This window comes from Oncorhynchus keta, chromosome 26 (genome assembly GCF_023373465.1).
Source record: "Oncorhynchus keta strain PuntledgeMale-10-30-2019 chromosome 26, Oket_V2, whole genome shotgun sequence".
Lineage (NCBI taxonomy): Eukaryota > Metazoa > Chordata > Actinopteri > Salmoniformes > Salmonidae > Oncorhynchus > Oncorhynchus keta.
In genome coordinates this window covers 33,659,370-33,677,185 of record NC_068446.1, presented here as the reverse complement: position 1 = coordinate 33,677,185, position 17,816 = coordinate 33,659,370, and the positions used below count along the sequence as shown (strand labels likewise).

General features: G+C 41.4%; 1 protein-coding gene across 6 annotated transcripts in view; it reads right to left on the bottom strand.

Moving 5' to 3' along the window:
- The window catches only part of si:ch211-106e7.2 (uncharacterized), a 33,729-nt gene extending 18,906 nt beyond the window's left edge, over positions 1-14,823 (bottom strand). The window contains exons 1-2 of one of the 6 annotated variants that reach the window (XM_035737721.2): positions 14,557-14,823; positions 13,938-13,987 (exon numbers count right to left, since the gene is read on the bottom strand). The gene's annotated coding sequence lies outside the window, so the exon portion shown is untranslated. Of the gene's footprint in view, positions 1-13,937; positions 14,347-14,556 lie in introns of those variants that run through there. The other 5 variants (XM_035737720.2, XM_035737723.2, XM_035737724.2 and 2 more) reach the window with 5 other exon arrangements.
- Positions 14,824-17,816: the final 2,993 nt, after the last annotated feature.

The window sequence follows — 17,816 nt, the reverse complement described above, 5'->3', positions numbered from 1 at the left end:
TTCCTGGAACAACGTTACACGTTTGATAGTTACGCAAGAGGGAAAAAGGAGCATGTTTTGTTTACTTTCTCTATCGAATACAGTTTGCCTCGTCTACAATTTCATCGATTATTAACCTCTTGAAACTCTGGGGGCAGTATTTCATTTTTGGATGAAAAACGTTCCCGTTTTAAACAAGATATTTTGTCACGAAAAGATGCTCGACTATGCATATAATTGACAGCTTTGGAAAGAAAACACTGACGTTTCCAAAACATCAAAGATATTGTCTGTGAGTGCCACAGAACTAATGCTACAGGCGAAACCAAGATGAAACTTCAAACAGGAAGTGAGCCAGATTTTTGAGGCGCTGTGTTCCAATGTCTCCTTATATGGCTGTGAATGCGCCAGGAACAAGCCTACACTTTCTGTCGTTTCCCCAAGGTGTCTGCAGCATTGTGACGTATTTGTAGGCATATCATTGGAAGATTGACCATAAGAGACTACATTTACCAGGTGTCCACCTGGAGTCCTCCGTCGAAATTGGTGCGTAATCTCCAGCTGCATGTATTTTTCCATGTGATTCAGAGGAGAAACCAAACTTCCACGAATGATATATCATCGAATAGATATGTGAAAAACACCTTGAGGATTGATTCTAAACAACGTTTGCCATGTTTCTGTCGATATTATGGAGTTAACCTCTTGATCTTAGCCATCGTGAATACACCCCCAGGCTCATTACCATAACGCAACGTTAACGATTTCTAAAAATCGCAAATGAAATTAAATAAATATGCCTGCTCTCAAGCTTAGCCTTTTCTTAACAACACTGTCATCTCAGATTTTCAAAATATGCTTTTGAACCATAGAAAATCAAGCATTTGTGTAAGAGTATTGATAGCTAGCTTAGCATTTATCGTAGCAATTTATCGCACGCAACATTTTCACAAAAACCAGAAAAGCAATCAAATAAAATAATTTACCTTTGAAGAACTTCGAATGTTTTCAATGAAGAGATTCTCAGTTACATAGCAGGTGTCCAGTTTTTCCTGAAAGATTCTTTGTGTAGGACAAATCACTCCGTTTTGTACATCACATTTGGTTACCGAAACAAACCGAAAATTCAGTCACCAAAACATCTAACTTTTTCCCAAATTAAGTCCATAATATCGACCGAAACAGGGCAAACGTTGTTTGAATCAATCCTCAAGGTGTTTTTTCACATCTCTTCATTGATATGCCGTTCGTGGAAGCATGCTTTCGTCTCAGAATCCCATGGAAAAATACCAGCAGCTGAGTTTTGCGCACCAATTTCCACGCAGGACACCGTGCGGACACTTGGCAAATGTAGTCTCTTATGGTCAATCTTCCAATGATATGCCTACAAATACGTCACAATGCTGCAGACACCTTGGGGAAACGATAGAAAGGGCAGGCTCATTCCTGTCGCATTCACAGCCATATAAGGAGATAATGAAAAACAGAGCCTCAGAAACCCTGCTCATTTCCTGGTTGCAGTTTCATCTTGGTTTTGCCTGAAGCTTCTGTTCTAGGGCACTCACAGTGAATATCTTTGCAGTTCTGGAAACGTCAGTGTTTTCTTTCCAAAGCTATCAATTCCATGCATAGTCGAGCATCTTTTTGTGACAAAATATTGCGCTTAAAACGGGCACGTCTTTTTATCCAATAATGACACAGCGCCCCACTAGGATGAACTGGTTAATTTGGGAAAAAAGTTTGGCGTTTTGATGACTGAATTTTCGTTTTTTTCTTCTTAGCCAAACGTGATGAACAAAACGGAGCGATTTCTCCTACGCAAATAATCTTTTTGGAAAAACTGAACATTTGCTATCTAACATAGTCTCCTCATTGAAAACATCCGAAGTTCTTCAAAGGTAAATGATTTTTATTTGAATGCTTTTCTTGTTTTTGTGAAAATGTTGCCTGCTGAATGCTAGGCTCAATGCTATGCTAGCTACCAATACTCTTACACAAATGCTTGTTTTGCTATGGTTGAAAGGCATTTTTTTTAAATCTGAGATGACAGTGTTGTTAACAAAAGGCTAAGCTTGTGAGCCAATATATTTATTTCATTTGCGATTTTCATGAATAGTTAACGTTGCGTTATGGTAATGAGCTTGAGGCTATAATTACGCTCCCGGATCCGGGATTGCTCGTCGCAACAAGTTAACGTTTAAAAATACCTACGGTTGTATTACAAAAGTAGTTTGAAATATTTTGGCAAAGTTTATAGGCAACTTTTGAAATGTTTTGGATTGAAGTTCTGTTTTGGAAAGCTGTTTTTTTCCGGATCAAACCTGCTTTATAAATGGACATTTTGGGTATACATGGACGGAATTAAGGACCAATTGTGATGTTTATGGGACATATTGGAGTGCCAACAAAGAAGCTTGTCAAAGGTAATGCATGTTTTATATTTTATTTCAGCGTTTTGTGTAGCGCCGGCTACGCTAATTATTTTGTTTACAACTCGTTCAGGTGGTTCAGGGGGGGGGTGCATGCTATCAGATAATAGCTTCTCAGGCTTTCACCAAAAAGCATTTTTAAAATCTGACATGTTGGCTGGATTCACAACGAGTGTAGCTTTAATTGAGTACCCTGCATGTGTGATTAAATGAAAGTTTGAGTTTTATCGCGTTTTATTTGAATTTGGCGCTATGCATTTCCCGAGGCTATTGGCCACTTGAGACGCTAGCGTCTCACTATCCCTAATTAATCAAACCTGTGAAAATGGCCAATATAAGGGCAACTGGGAGATTGCTACGCTGCTACTGAGATTACATTTATCTACGATCAAGCTACTCATGGTCAGCCATGGACGGGGGTGGAGTGCCACAGCCCTAAGGCCACAATGAACTCCACGACCTGGCCTCCGACATCAAAAACTCTGTCTATTACCATGACAGCCTAGAGCCCAGCTGTCTCGGAATATAACACGAGCCGTATGACTAATTTAACCACACCAACTGCAAGCACGACCGTAACCACAAGTGCTTCAGGAAACAGTAGCACAGGAAACAGGCCTAGTGTGAATACCTCAACTGACACATCAGCTGAGGCACAAAAACAAACGCAGGAAATCACAGAGACATTAAACGTGTTATGTGTTAACCTCTTGCTCCTACCTGGCACGCAGGCGTCCCATCTAGACATCTGGAAATGCAAATGCGCTACGCTAAATGCTAATAGTACTAGTTAAAACTCAAACGTTCATTAAAATACACATGCAGGGTATTGAATTAAAGCTACACTCGTTGTGAATCCAGGCAACAAGTCAGATTTTTAAAATGCTTTTCGGCGAAAGCATGAGAAGCTATTATCTGATAGCATGTAACACCCCAAAAGACCCGCAGGGGACGTAAACAAAATAATTAGCATAGTCGTCGCTACACAAACCACACAAATAAAATATAAAACATTCATTACCTTTGACCATCTTCTTTGTTGGCACTCCTAGATGTCCCATAATCACTATTGGGTATTTTTTTTCCGATTAAATCGGTCCATATATAGCCTAGATATCGATCTATGAAGACTGTGATAAACTAAAAAAAATAGCGTCTTATAACGTAACGTCATTTTTTTTAATTAAAAAAAGTCGACGATAAACTTTCACAAAACACTTCGAAATAGTTTTGTAATAGAACTATAGGTATTAGTAAAAGTTAATAAGCGATCAAATTGATCACGAGGCGAAGTATATTAGCTGTCCGTCTGGAAATAATGTCCGGGTAAATCTCAACCAAAATATCCGGTCGGAGACTGGAAGAACTTTACTTTACCGTATGCGAAAAACAGAACTTAACTACCCAGGATTCATTAGTGGCCCTATGGATAGATTCCACAGAATGGAGTATGGAGTGTGGGGATATGACATCCCCCACTCCGCAAGAGCTGGAGAAAAACCAATAAAATATTCTACCACAGGGTGGGTATGTCTTACTACCCATAATAGTTCAAACCCGGGAATGGCCTACCCTAGGTCAACCCTATGGACCACTCTAGACCTTCGAAGTTTGCAGGAAAATGATCAACCTAGTCTAGAGATGGTGCAGGAAATGTGTACTGAAGCTCCCCTATGGAACTGGGGACAAGAACCAAACAATATGTTCCATAGGAAAAAAGGAAAAACAGCACAACATTATTATGACCAATGGGTTAAACCCCCCGCGAATAAGACAGAAGCCTGGGCGAGATATCATTGTATTTCAGCCCATGGCAATCTAAAAGAGTCAGGGATCCCCCACTTTCATAGATGGTCAGGGGGAGGGGGGCATTATCCCTCACCCGGAATGTTGGGAGTAGCTCCAGCATTGTTTCGGAATTATTATGAATAAATTAATAAACAATATCCCCATTTTAAATAGAATTGTAACTAAGTAAACTTATACTGTGTTTTATTATATCTGATTAACAATATGAGTTCATAAGAAGGGATTGTGTGACACGGACAAGGAGTAATTAAAGTTAATGAACACCATTCCAACTAGGAAGAAACGAATGGGTTGGGGACTGTGTAAACACAAGGTCGTTAACCTCGCGTTGAACCTACAGAAACTTAGCTCTGGGGTTTTTAGATAAGACAGTGAGTGCATTCCTAAGTTCTCTGTTAATTAGACCTGTCAGCTCAGTGGTGATCGATAATGTTGAGGGGTCAAAAGTTACCTGGGAGTGTGTTCGTAAGTTAGAATGAACTTTTCACCTCACTTTGTCCCGGTCGAGAGGGGATTCTGTTAAAGCAATGAAATTACATCATGATCTGTATATAAACTGTTGCTCGTGGTTAAGTGGCAGCGCACTCCGAGAATAAATTCTGTTGCCTATTATTAAAAGACTGGTCTGCGTCTATTTAATGCAAACAAGAATCTTACACATTCTCATAAAATAGATTAAGGGTTTTCAATTAATGAAAGCACATTGGCATAATTAAACGTTAACAAGCATTCGCAGGAAGAAATGAGGAAGCGAACCAACGACTGATAGATTGGGCAAACACGAGGGGTGCGTGCCCCTCTAGAAAGTTAGTTGGGGGAGCCATTAAGAGGGAAATTAGATTACAAGATAGAATGGAACATGTGCATCAGTTTGGGTACACAGTTTCCCACCCATAGGCAAAGTGAACGAGGATTCGTTCATTTAGATGTATGGTTTAACCATACAAAAATGGAACATCACTGAATCAGACTTCTCTTTCACTGTTACTCTTAGCGGGGGGGGGAAACACAGGAGAGAAGGAGCCCATCCGCTGTTTACCTCGTGTGCATTTGCGTCATTCTGATTGGTCAAGAGTATTATTCATTTATTGGAACTTCGACTATCCATATGGGCCTTTTTCTGCTATAGTGGTCCTGGATGGCAGGAAGCCTGTCTCCCCAGTGATGTATTAGGCCGTATGTACTACCCTCTGTAGTGCCTTGCGGTCGGAGGCCGAGCAGTTGCCATACCAGGCAGTGATGACACCAGACGCTCTTGATGGTACAGCTGTAGAACCTTTTGAGGATCTGAGGACTCATGCCAAATCTTTTCAGTCTCCTGAGAGTGAATAGGTTTGGTCGTGTCCTCTTCACAACTGTCTTGGTGTGCTTGGACCATGTTAGTTTGTTGGTGATGTGGACACCAAGGAACTTGAAGCTGTCAACCTGCTCCACTGCAGACCCGTCGATGAGAATGGGAATTTGTTTTATTGTGGCCAAAGTTAACACACGATTGTATTTAAAATGGTTATTTGTTGTGCAATGACGGATTACAAAAGCAGGTTGCACTCCAGTAGCCTACAGACTTTTTGAGGAGATACTCTATTGCTGTCTGACAGGTGGTAGGCTATTCCACTCCTATAACTAGGCTCTGTATGCTGCGCACATGTGACAAATAAAATGCATGACAACTAACGAAAATACACATGCACAAATGTAATTCCACACAATTATGCAAATTAACCCATAAAACGATAAGCGTGACCGGTCAAATGTATTTTTCGGCAGCTAACTGATTAACGGTTGACCATTAACATCCCTAGTTTACATGTCCTAACGATTAGAATGATTGCTAAGAAAACCAGGTGTTTTTAATCGCCGTACGCCTACTTCGATTTTGAATAAGACGAGTAAGGTATTTATGACTATTGCATAATCTGTTTATTGCCAAAACTAGTGTGCATGTAAACCTACTCAGTCATTCATGGTGTGTTATCAGATCAGTCCCTCATATCTAATAAACTTAGGTTAGCTGACATATGTCAGTGGTTTTCAAACCTCTCCTGGGAGACCCCAGACATTTCAAAGTTTGGTTGTAGCCATGAACTACAGGTAACTGCAAAAATAAAGGAAACGCTAACAGTGTATAATAGGGCGTCAGAACAGCTTCAATGCACCTTGGGACAGGTTCTACAGGTGTTTAGAACTCTATTGGGGGGGATGTGACACCATTTTTCCACAAGAAATTCCATCATTTGATGTTTTGTTGATGGTGGTGGAAAACCACCAATAAATAAATAAAAAATAAATAAAAAGTAGAAATACTGGTATGCAAAAGAGCAGAAAGGTAAATAAAAATGAGGTAAGTAGATTGGATGGGCTATTTACAGATGGGCTATGTACAGCTGCAGTGAACGGTAAGCTGCTCTGATAGCTGATGTTTAAAGTTAATGGGGGAAATATAAGTCTCCAGCCTCAGCGATTTTTGCAATTCGTTCCAGTCATTGGCAGCAGAGAACTGAAAGGAAAGGCGGACAAAGTAGGAGTTGGCTTTGGGGATGACCAGTGAGATATACCTGTTGGAGTGCGGGTTACGGGTGGGTGTTGTTATCGTGACTAGTGAGCCGAGATAAGGCAAAGCTTTACCTAGCATAGACGTATAGATGACCTGGAGCCAGTGGGTCTGACGACTAATATGTAGCGAGGGCCAGCCGACTAGAGCATACATGTCGCAGTGGTGGGTGGTATATGGGGCTTTGGTGACGAAACAGATGGCACTGTGATAGCAAATTGGATGTAGTCTGAGTAGAGTGTTGGAGGTTATTTTGTAAATGACATCGCCTAAGTGAAGGATCGGTAGGATAGTCAGTTTTACGAGGGTGTGTTTGGCGGCGTGAGTGAAGGAGGCTTTGTTGCGAAATAGGAAGCAGATTCTAGATTTAATTTTGGATTGGAGATGTTTAATATGAGTCTGGAAGGAGAGTTTACAGTCTAGCCAGATACCTAAGTATTTGTAGTCGTCCACATATTCGAAGTCAGAACCGTCCAGAGTAGTGATGCTGGTCAGGCGGGCATCGAACGGTTGAAAAGCATGTATTTGGTTTTACTAGTGTTTAAGAGCAGTTGGAGGCCACGGAAGGAGAGTTATGGCATTGAAGCTCATCTGGAGGTTAGTTTACACAGTGTCCAAAGAAGGGCCAGATGTATACAGAATGGTGTTGTCTGCGTTGAGGTGGATCAGGGAATCACCCGCAGCATAAGTGACATCATTGATATTTACAGAGAAAAGAGTCGGTCCGAGAATTGAACCAAGTGGTACCCCCATAGAGACTGCCAGAGGTCCAGACAATAGGCCCTCCGATTCGACACACTGAACTCTGTCCGCAAAGTAGTTGGTGAACCAGGCGAGACCGTCATGAGAAACCAAGGCTGTTGAGTTCTTCAGAAGTTCCAGCTAGGCAATCTAACGTAAGTTAGCTAATTCATCTGCTAGCTATCATACAGTAGCCATACATTAATAATTATATAGCTAATATAAGTAGACATGCAATCATAATTTACTGTAGCGCATATAAAGCACCCACAAACTACCGGTTGTTGAAAACACAATCATTGCGGGATGCACGACTGATGACTTTCCGGGCAATTGCGGTCCATTTAAAAATAATTCCTTCCTCCCTCACCCTGCAAGTGTACACTAGTCAGGCATCATGATACGTCATCAGAAGTATCTACTTAATTTGAGGGCTGAGGGAATACGGTGTGTATTTTAAGTGTTTGGAATGCAGCCCTGGTTAGACACAGGCTGCCCAATTCTGAACTTTAAAAAATATATATATTATTTGTCTTTTTACCAATCAGATCAGCTCGGAAAAATATCTGCTGTGAAAAGATCTGATATGACTCGTCCAAAGACCAATTGGTGGAGAAATATCAGAATTGGGCTCCCTGTGTAAATGCAGCCACACACACCCTTTAAGCCCACTATGCTCCTTTCAGACCCCTCTTTCAAAATCACAGATCTCTTCTAGCCATGGTGGCCAAAATAATGGGCAACTGGGAATTGTTATAAGTTACCCTAAGCATATTAATTGCTTAATTAAGTCAGGAACCACACCTGTGTGGAAGCATCTGCTTTCAATATACTTTTCCTTTATTTTGGCAGTTACCTTAAGATCTCCTGATTCAAGTAGTCAAGGGCTTGATAATTAGTAGACAATTTGAATCAGGTGCGCAAACTCTGGAAAGATACCCATTTACAACTACTGTCCAGACAGCTCTCCCTTTGCTGTGAGCCACGTGAGTCACATCAGCCAGGCTACACTGTACTATTAGTGGATACTCACTGCTTTCAGGGCAGGTCTGACGGTTTTGACTAGCAGGGGAAACTAGGCCAACTTACGCACAAGGTTAGGGTGATCTCACATCAGCCTCTGTGAGAAAGTCCGGACGGTGTTCCATGGCATGTCCTCAGGGCATGTGCAGACCAGCTGTCAGGCGTCTTCACAGACATTTTCAACCACTCCTTGTCCCAGTCTGTAATAGCCATGTTTCAAGCTGACAACCATCATTCCGGTTCCCAAAAACTTTAAGGCATCCTGCCACAATGACTACCGCCATGTAGCACTCAAATCTGTAATAATGAAGTGGTTTGAAAGGCTGGTCACGACACAGAACTCTATCATCCCAGACACCCTGTACCCACTCCAATTTGCATACAGACCCAACAGATAGATCCACATACATTGCAACACCTCCCTCTGCAACTGGACTTTCTGACAAGCCAGATAGTAAGAGTAGGCAACAACTCTGCCATGCTGACCCTCAACATTGCCCCCAAGGGGTGTGTGCTTAGCCCCCTGTACACCCATGACTGTTTCCACTCACCACTCCAACAAGTTTGCTGATGACACGGCAGTGGTAGGCCTGATCACCAACAGCAATGAGGTCAGAGACCTGGCAGTGTGGTGCAAGGACAACAGCCTCTCCCTCAACGACAGGTAAGACCAAGGTGCCAATCGTGGAAACAGGGGCGGGTGCACATCCCCATCCACGGGGCCGCAGTGGAGAGGGTCAAGAGCTTCAAGATCCTTGTGTCCATACCACTTAGGACTTAACATGGTCTTCTCACGCCAGCACAGCCGTAAAGAAGGAATGGCAGTGCCTCTTCTCCCTCAAGAGGCTGAAGAAATGTGGCATGGCCCATTAGATCCATAGGAACTTTTACAGTTGCACCATCGAGAGCATCCTGCTGACTGGTTGTAAAACCGTCTGGTATGGCAAGTACACAACCCTCAACTGGAAGCCCTTTACAGGCTGGTGCCGACTGTCCAGCACATCACTGGGAGGAGCTCACAGCCATCCAGGACATACACGCGAGGCGGTGCCTGAGAATCTGGATCTGAAAACTAGTCACTATCTGGTGACCCCCATTTGCCTCATGCAGCACGACACATACATATCCTTTGCATAGAGTTGACCAGGCTGTTGATTGTGGCCTGTGGAATGTTGTCCGGAAATATTGGTGGGAACTGCAACACACTGTCGTACACATTGATCCAGAGCACCCCAAACAGGCTCAATGGGTGACATGTCTGATGAGTATGTAGGCCATGGAAGAACTAGGACATTTTCAGCTTCCAGGAATTGTTTACAGATCCTTGCGACATTTATCATTCTGAAACACGAGGTGATAGCAGCTGATGAATGGCACGACAATGGGCCTCGGGAGCTTGTCACGGTATCTCTGTGCATTCAAATTGCCATCAATAAAATGCACTTGTGTTCGCTGTCTGTAGGTTATGCCTGTCCAATCCATAACCCAACCTCTGTTCGCAAACCGGTCGCACCACATAAAGTCATACACACTGTCATCTGCCAAGTAGAGTTGAAACCGGGATTCATTCATGAAGAGCACACTTCTCCAGCATGCCAACGTCATTTGCCCGCTTTAGTCAGTTACAAAGTGTTGTAGAAATATTTGCTTTATTTCATTTCTCAGATACCGGAACTTGTGAATACAAATAGACTTTATTACAAAGTAACAAGCCGAGCTGGTTCATGGGTCAACCAACTTTCCAGCCTCGGCACACACTTTCTATAGTTTTCATCCTTACGTCACACACATAGTAACTCCTCTTTATGTTAATGACTCATCCCCTCTGGCATTTAGCCACCATTATCTTTTTGCCTTGCACTCACTTCAGCTTGGTTTCCATTTTCTTATTGGCAGACATTAGGGCATAGATTATATTGGTAGCGTAACCATAGCAATGGTCCAAAAATAAACAGACTCCCAAGGCACATGCATGTCTAATGGTGCTAAAGTAAAACAAACCTATGCTCCTAATTAGAGGTTGACCGGATATGATTTTTCAACGCCGATAACGATTACTGGAGGACCAAATAAAGCCGATACCGATTAATTGGCCATTTTTTATTTATTTATTTACTTGTAATAATGACAAATACAACAATACTGAATGAACATATTTTAACTTAATATAATACACTAAATCAATTTAGCCTCAAATAAATAATGAAACATGTTCAATTTGGTTTAAATAATGCAAAAACAAAGTGTTGGAGAAGAAAGCAAAAGTGCAATATGTGCCATGAAAAAACATTTAAGGTTATTTCAATTGGCTGATTTCCTTTTATGAACTGTAACTCAGCAAAATCTTTGAAATTGTTGCGTTTATATTTTTGTTCAGTATAGAAGGTTGATTAACTGTATTGCAAATATATAGACAGTGGTAGGCCTGATCACCGACAATGACGAGACAGCCTATAGGGAGGAGGTCAAGACCTGGCCAGGTGGTGCCAGACTAAAAACCTATCCCTCAACGTAACCAAGACTAAGGAGATGATTAGGGACTACAGGAAAAGGAGGACACAGCATGCCCCCATTCTCATCTCCGGGGCTGTAGTGGAGCAGGTCGAGAGCTTCAAGTTCCTTGGTGTCCACATCACCAAAAAAGAAACATGGTCCAAACACACCAAGACAGTCGTGGAGAGGGCACACGACAAAGCCTATTCCCTCTCAGGAAACACTATTTTTTTTACCCCAAGCCATAAGACTCCTGAACAGGTAATCAAATGGCTACCAGGACTATTTGTATTGTGCCCCCCACCCTTCTTTACACTGCTGCTACTCTGTTTATCATATATGCATTTTCACATTAACCATACCTTCATGTACATACTGACTCAATTAGTCCGATTTACTGGTGCCTGTATATAGCCTCACTACTGTTATTATTCACTGTCTTTTTACTGTTGTTTTTTTTAGTTCCTTACTTATTGTTCAACCAATACCTATTTTTTACTAAAATTGCACTGTTGGTTAGGGCCAGTAAGTAAGTATTTCACTGTAAGGTCTCCTACACCTGTTGTATTCGGTGCACGTGACAAATAAACTTTAATTTGATATAGGCATATTGTTCATTTGGAGAAATGGGAGGTGTTTGATGCACAGGAATTCTAATAATGGTAGGCTAATAAAAACGTAGGTCTAATGACAAAACAGTGCATTTGCCGTTGGTAAGGAGATAGCATAGCAGCATGTCATCTAATATGTTTCCTTGACTTTTATAGGCCTAAATAATCTTATTGCAGGACATCTCTCCTTTTCTGACATAAGTGGTCTAAATTATTCCCACCCCACAACAAATAGTAGGCTAGCATTTATCAAATCACTCATTCAATAGCCAAGCATTCTCAAAGGTAAATAGATCGGTAGCCTTGACAGTATGGGTAGGCTACAGTATTTCGGTACAATATTAGGTGTTCAACATCATAGCCCATTTAAAAAAGGTGCTACATGTTTTATTTGTGGCCAGAAAATCTATTGTCAAATTGACTGAAGCTGAGTGATTTGTAGAAGTATCACATCCTAACAAATTGTGTTATGTAGTAGAAATATTGGTCCAATAATATTTTTCAGATACTGGAACTTGTGAATTCAAATAGACTTTATTACAAAGCAACAAGCCGAAATTGGGATATATTGTTTTTAGACCTGAGGAAAGAGTGCCTACTACTGGCCCTTCAACACCACTTCCAGCAGCATCTGGTCTCCCATCTAGGGCCCGACCAGGACCAACCCTGCTTAGCTTCAGAAGCAAGCCAGCAGTAGGATGCAGGGTGGTATGCTGCTGGCTTATCTCTTCGTCTTGCTTCTACCTTGTTTACACCCATCTTAACTTGGATATCCCTCTTAATGGCACAGACTTCAGAGCATAGATTCTACTGGTGGCGTAACCATAGCAATGATACAAAAAAATGCCTAAATGACCCTTCCCTTAGCCTAATGACCCAGACACACACATACGGTAAAGCCTATATTGATTCTGTTTAGTACTCTAAGATACATAACACATGTAATGAAAAATCCCCTATAGGCACATGCAGGTAGCTGTGGCACAATCGGGTAGCGGGCGGCTCACCAATAAGAAGGCTGCAACATTAAAATGCATTATTTGGGGGGGGGGGGGTGTCTTTAAACACTATTATTCCTCTACTACTGTAGATATATTAAAAGACATTTTTTTTTAGAACTACAGTGCTAAAATATTATATGTAGTACCTCTAAATTTCTGGCAATATATAAAAACCAGGAGATGAAACCAATCATTCACAGATAAAAAAATATTGAAAAACAATTTTGGAAAAACCACTGAAACGTTCTACACACACCTCTGCCAAAATGTGTCATTGTGCTTTCTTTAAGGAACTTTCATGGCCCAGTTCCAACATCTCCAAATTAGGGTGGGGTTTTTTTTACCATAAAATGTGAACTAAGGCGTTTTCACGGCAGGGTTTGTGGTGGAATATCGTCTTTACAAATATAACACTTACAAGAACATGTGAAGTGGAACAACCAACTTCCTTAAGCACTGGTTCTGTATTTATACACATACAGCATATGAGTTCATCCCACATGCAAATTAATTTACTTCTCCCAGTCCATCTGCCACCATTATCTTTTAATGTAAGTGTCCTGTTTGTTCACGCCCATATCTGCTTTCAGTTAGTTTATAATGGTGGCAGGACCCTTCATTGTCCTAAAAATAATATATGTATAGCTACCCTGTGGACTTTTAGCTCGGTGTGCTCTTTGGTATGTTGCCCTTGTTACGACTAAATAGACTGTGTGTGTCCCTCCATCAGTAGTATGTCCATTTATCCTAATCTTTGGTATGCTGCCCTTTCCAGACTAGCAAATACATGTCGCCTTTTCCTCTCGTGGTCTAATGTATACATGTCATTGTTCTATGTAACTTCCACAGGTTTTAGCGCTCGTTCACAAAGCACAAATATAATATGGCACTGTTTTATCAATGAAAACATACTAGGCTATGTTGTGTGTGACAGTTTTCTAAATCCCCATAATTTGTGGCGCACGAAAAATCCTAAAATCTCCATTTACGTCAGAATTTCGTCAAATGTAAGCACTGTTAATGATAAATGAGGCCCCAGGCTTCGTGGAGTTCAGCTAACGTTACGCCCTTACAAAAACAGATCGCAGTCAGCGTGCAATATAACTACAGTATGCTGCAAATACTTCGTCCAAAACAACGTTTTTTCGCAGTTGTAAATTTGCCGTGTAACTGCAGTTATAGTGCAGTATAACTTTTGTTATACTGCAGTTTCAAAACTACAATATGTTTGGTAAGGGCGCGACTACTCCATTCACCCAAGGTCTATAGCCTACTTTAATGTACATTATAAAACGCTTACCGTGTACCTATGTTTGTCCTCCGTAGATGCGTGCCTTTGTTTGCTGAAATCTATAAGTTTTCAAAAGTTAATACAATACCATTGACTGCATGCTCATTTATGTTTCTCGAAGATGGCAACAAAGCGAAAATGCGCATGCTCAATAAGTATTTGGAGACCTAGGCCTGTCGTCTGATTCAAGGTATGCGTTTCTGAACGAAATCTTTTTTTTAAAAGTATTGACCTTGAGCGAATCTATTTAGTCGGAGATTAATCCCACAAAGCCTGTTCTCTGCTCGACTCCGTTAGAGTTAATCAGAAACTTCCTTCACGATGGGTTGAGTTTAGTCAGCTACGATGGACTACCCTGGGTCACGTGTGCATCATGCTAGTCTGAGTTGCTATGCGCAAATGTATTAATAAATCACAATATCATAGGCAGGATCATTTAGCCTAATATAGCCTACTTTCTTCCTTTTCAGTCGGTCAAATAAACACTGCCTTACAGAATTGCCTTGCTTTTAGTCAGAAAATATTAGCCTACAGTTTGAGTTATCTGCTGTCCAGCATGGACAGATAACTATTTACTTCATGTTAGTAAGAGATAGACCTAAAATTATATTTGAGAAAATGTACTTACAGATTATTCTAAAGACCGTTAAAACCCGTAATCCTCAAATTGCTCCTTTGACTCCAGCTTCAGCAGCCACACCAACTACGTTTTCTACGGTACCTTTTTCTGAAAAGGCATGTACAGATTATCCTATCCTAAAATCACATTGTCTGTTAAAACCCGTAATCCTCAAATTGCTCATTTGACTCCAGTTTCATCACCCACGCCAACTACGTTTGCTACGGTAACTTTTTTTCTGAGGTGCGTTCAATTCGCTTGAACGTTTGCTACGTTGCGGAACTGTTTGTACTGAACCACACGTTTCCCCCGAAACGTTCTTGGTACGTTTGTTCCCATTTGGTGGGTGTGGCTTCAGAGGTGAAAATCTGATATCAACTTTGGAGGGGACAATTACATTACATTTTCTCAAGAGCAATTCCTGAGGGTGACACCAAAAGTAGTGCTGTAACACAGCCTACGTTGTAATATGTTAAATGTATATTGAGGAACCATAATTACTACTACTGGATAATTGATAGGTACAGTAGTTAAATGAAGGGTTGTCCCAACTTGTTAAATTGTTTAAATCATTATAATACGAATAGTTATAGCAGTGTTCCTTATCAGTCCAGTATGTTTGCGGGTATTTGTATTTACAACCAGCAATACCAAGCAAGGCCAGTAGGGGGTAATGGTACTGTTTGGGTGCAGGTTTCATAAATACAATGAACATGGTGAGATCTCATCTCAAAGAATCTCCATTGAGAACCATCACAAAGTTGGTCTACGCACTGAACTGTCCTTTTTATTGAACTTTTTCTGATTCATTTATATAGTCATTAAATATGTGCCACTGGTTTGAGTCTATTACAACATCTTTACAAGAACAAAACGCTCAGAATAAGTACAGTTCTAAAAGCAAGATAACTACTTCAATGAAAAACCCAAACAAGTCAACCAAAATATCCTTCAGAAATACTTAGTTATTGTTCAGTCAGTGTCTCAACTCTTCAAACAACAGCTATGGACAAGTATGTCACACAAAGTATGCAATTTTAAATAAAATAAATAATTAGTAAGTGTACTGTCATGTACTAAAAACGACTAAACAAAATAACAAATATCATACTATACACCAGGGGTTCTCAAACAGGGTAGGTGGACCCCTAGGGGTCCCTGGTGTAATGGCAAGGGGTCCATGAAATAAAAAAGTGTAATGAACGTATTCAGCAGCACAAGGATTCCACTAACTTTACATATAATATAGAGGGTGTGGAGGTCCCTGAGGACCACTCAAAACCTTGCCTGCCTTTCATCAAAATATGCAGGGGTTCCAGTACTCAAAAAAGGTTGAACCACTGCTATACACACTACTGAACAAAATAACAGAACCTATGTTTGAGGGTTTCAATGGATCCAACAAATTGCTGACAGATATTTTCTGTCAGCCTGTCTTTATGTCCATTACAGACAAAATTCTGATCAGCACCTCAACTTGGTCAACCAACCCCCGCACCTCCACTGGAAGCCTCCTGAGGACCTCTGCTGCCTCAACTGCTGCTACAGGGGTATTTGTTGCGAAAGAGAGGCAACTGCACTGAAAGAGAATCTATGTTCAGCTCAGGGTACTGATCTAGAGACTCATCCAACTCCCCCGTGAGAAGCACTCTTTCCAACTTTTACAGAATGTTTAGACTGTCCTGGTCAAAACGGTCGCCAAAATGAACCTCCACACCATCCAGCACTTAAAAAAATTCTGCCCTATAGTGATCCACTGCTTTGCCAGCAAATCTTCTTGAGTGTGTCTCAATGGATTCAATCAATGTTGTTGCTTTCTCATACAGTGCAAGGTAGCTTTCGTCATTTCTGCTGTTTACCACACGCGCTGGATAACTGGACACTGATTGGATTTAGCTGATGTGCTGTTGCAGTTACACAGTGGCGGTGGGTTTGGCAGTTTTGATGTGCTGTGTATTTTACAATGGCTTTTCTCCAGTTCCTAAATCCTGCACTAATGAAGGCAGCATCTGCTCTTTGGCCAAAAGATGGCTGGCTTGAAAACCCTTGGCTACAGTGAAAACAACACTCCTTTTATTGATGGATTATAATGTAGCCGGGGGAAATCGCGAAACCATCTCTCTTGAAACGTCAACACTCTGTTGGCAAGAGTTTGCGGTTCTATAAATTGTGGGTGTGGCTGATATGGTTTTGTGCCATCACTGAGGTAACTGGACAATGCTGTGCCACTGTCCCTTATACTGGTGCAGCTGGCAACAAGGTTGACACCTGGTCCTGCTGTGGCTGTGCCACTGTCCCCTATACTGGTGCAGCTGGCAACAAGGTTGACACCTGGTCCTGCCGTGGCTGTGCCACTGTCCCCTATACTGGTGCAGCTGGCAACAAGGTCTCCAGTATGTAAACACCAACAATATGCTGCAACCTTTTGTCATTTTAATATAGTTTGTTTCATATTGGCTGGCTTCCAACAATAGATGAATTTGCAAAGCTAGCGAGCACCAATTCCGTATCTGTGATTCCATCTTTGACGACGCCACATGCATGAAATAGGTACTAGCTAATTTAATAGTTCATGTTTGCCCGCTAGCTCTGCACATTCAGCTAGTGTGTGTGTAAACCCTGCCAACATAAAAAAAAAACATTGCTATGGCGCGATTGACTGGAATAACCTCACGTCAGTTACGTGCATTGAGTGCCTTTCAGAAAGTAGATACGAACTCTCTGTTACCTGCCAGATAAGGAACTGGCAGTGGATCAAACCATTGTGAGGCAAAGGGTCGCAATCATTTGAAACATAAAAACACGCTATTAAGTGTCTATAATCAGCACAAGTGCTGTCATTGCGTATTATTAATATTATTGCAATTACATAGTTATGTTTACAGTGATATATTGGGGTGGACAAATCATATTTTTCCCAGGATGGGGGGTTGTGTCCCCCCCGTCCCCACTGGGATTTCCGTCTATGTGTGGCTTGATCCAAACCTTCCCCGTTTTTCAACTGGTCTTTCAGTACAGCCAAATATTATGAATATTACTAACAAGCATTTCGCTTGTATGCAACCAATACAATTAGTTGGCTCCCGAGTGGCGCAGCGGTCTTAGGCACTACAAGCACCCTGGTTAGAATCCAGGCTGTATCACAACTGTCCGTGATTGGGAGTCCCATAGGGCGGCGCACAATTGGCCTAGCGTCTTCCGGGTTTGTTCTTAATTGACCTGCTGAGTTAAATAATGTAACGACCCTGGGTTTATAAGCGCGGAAATCG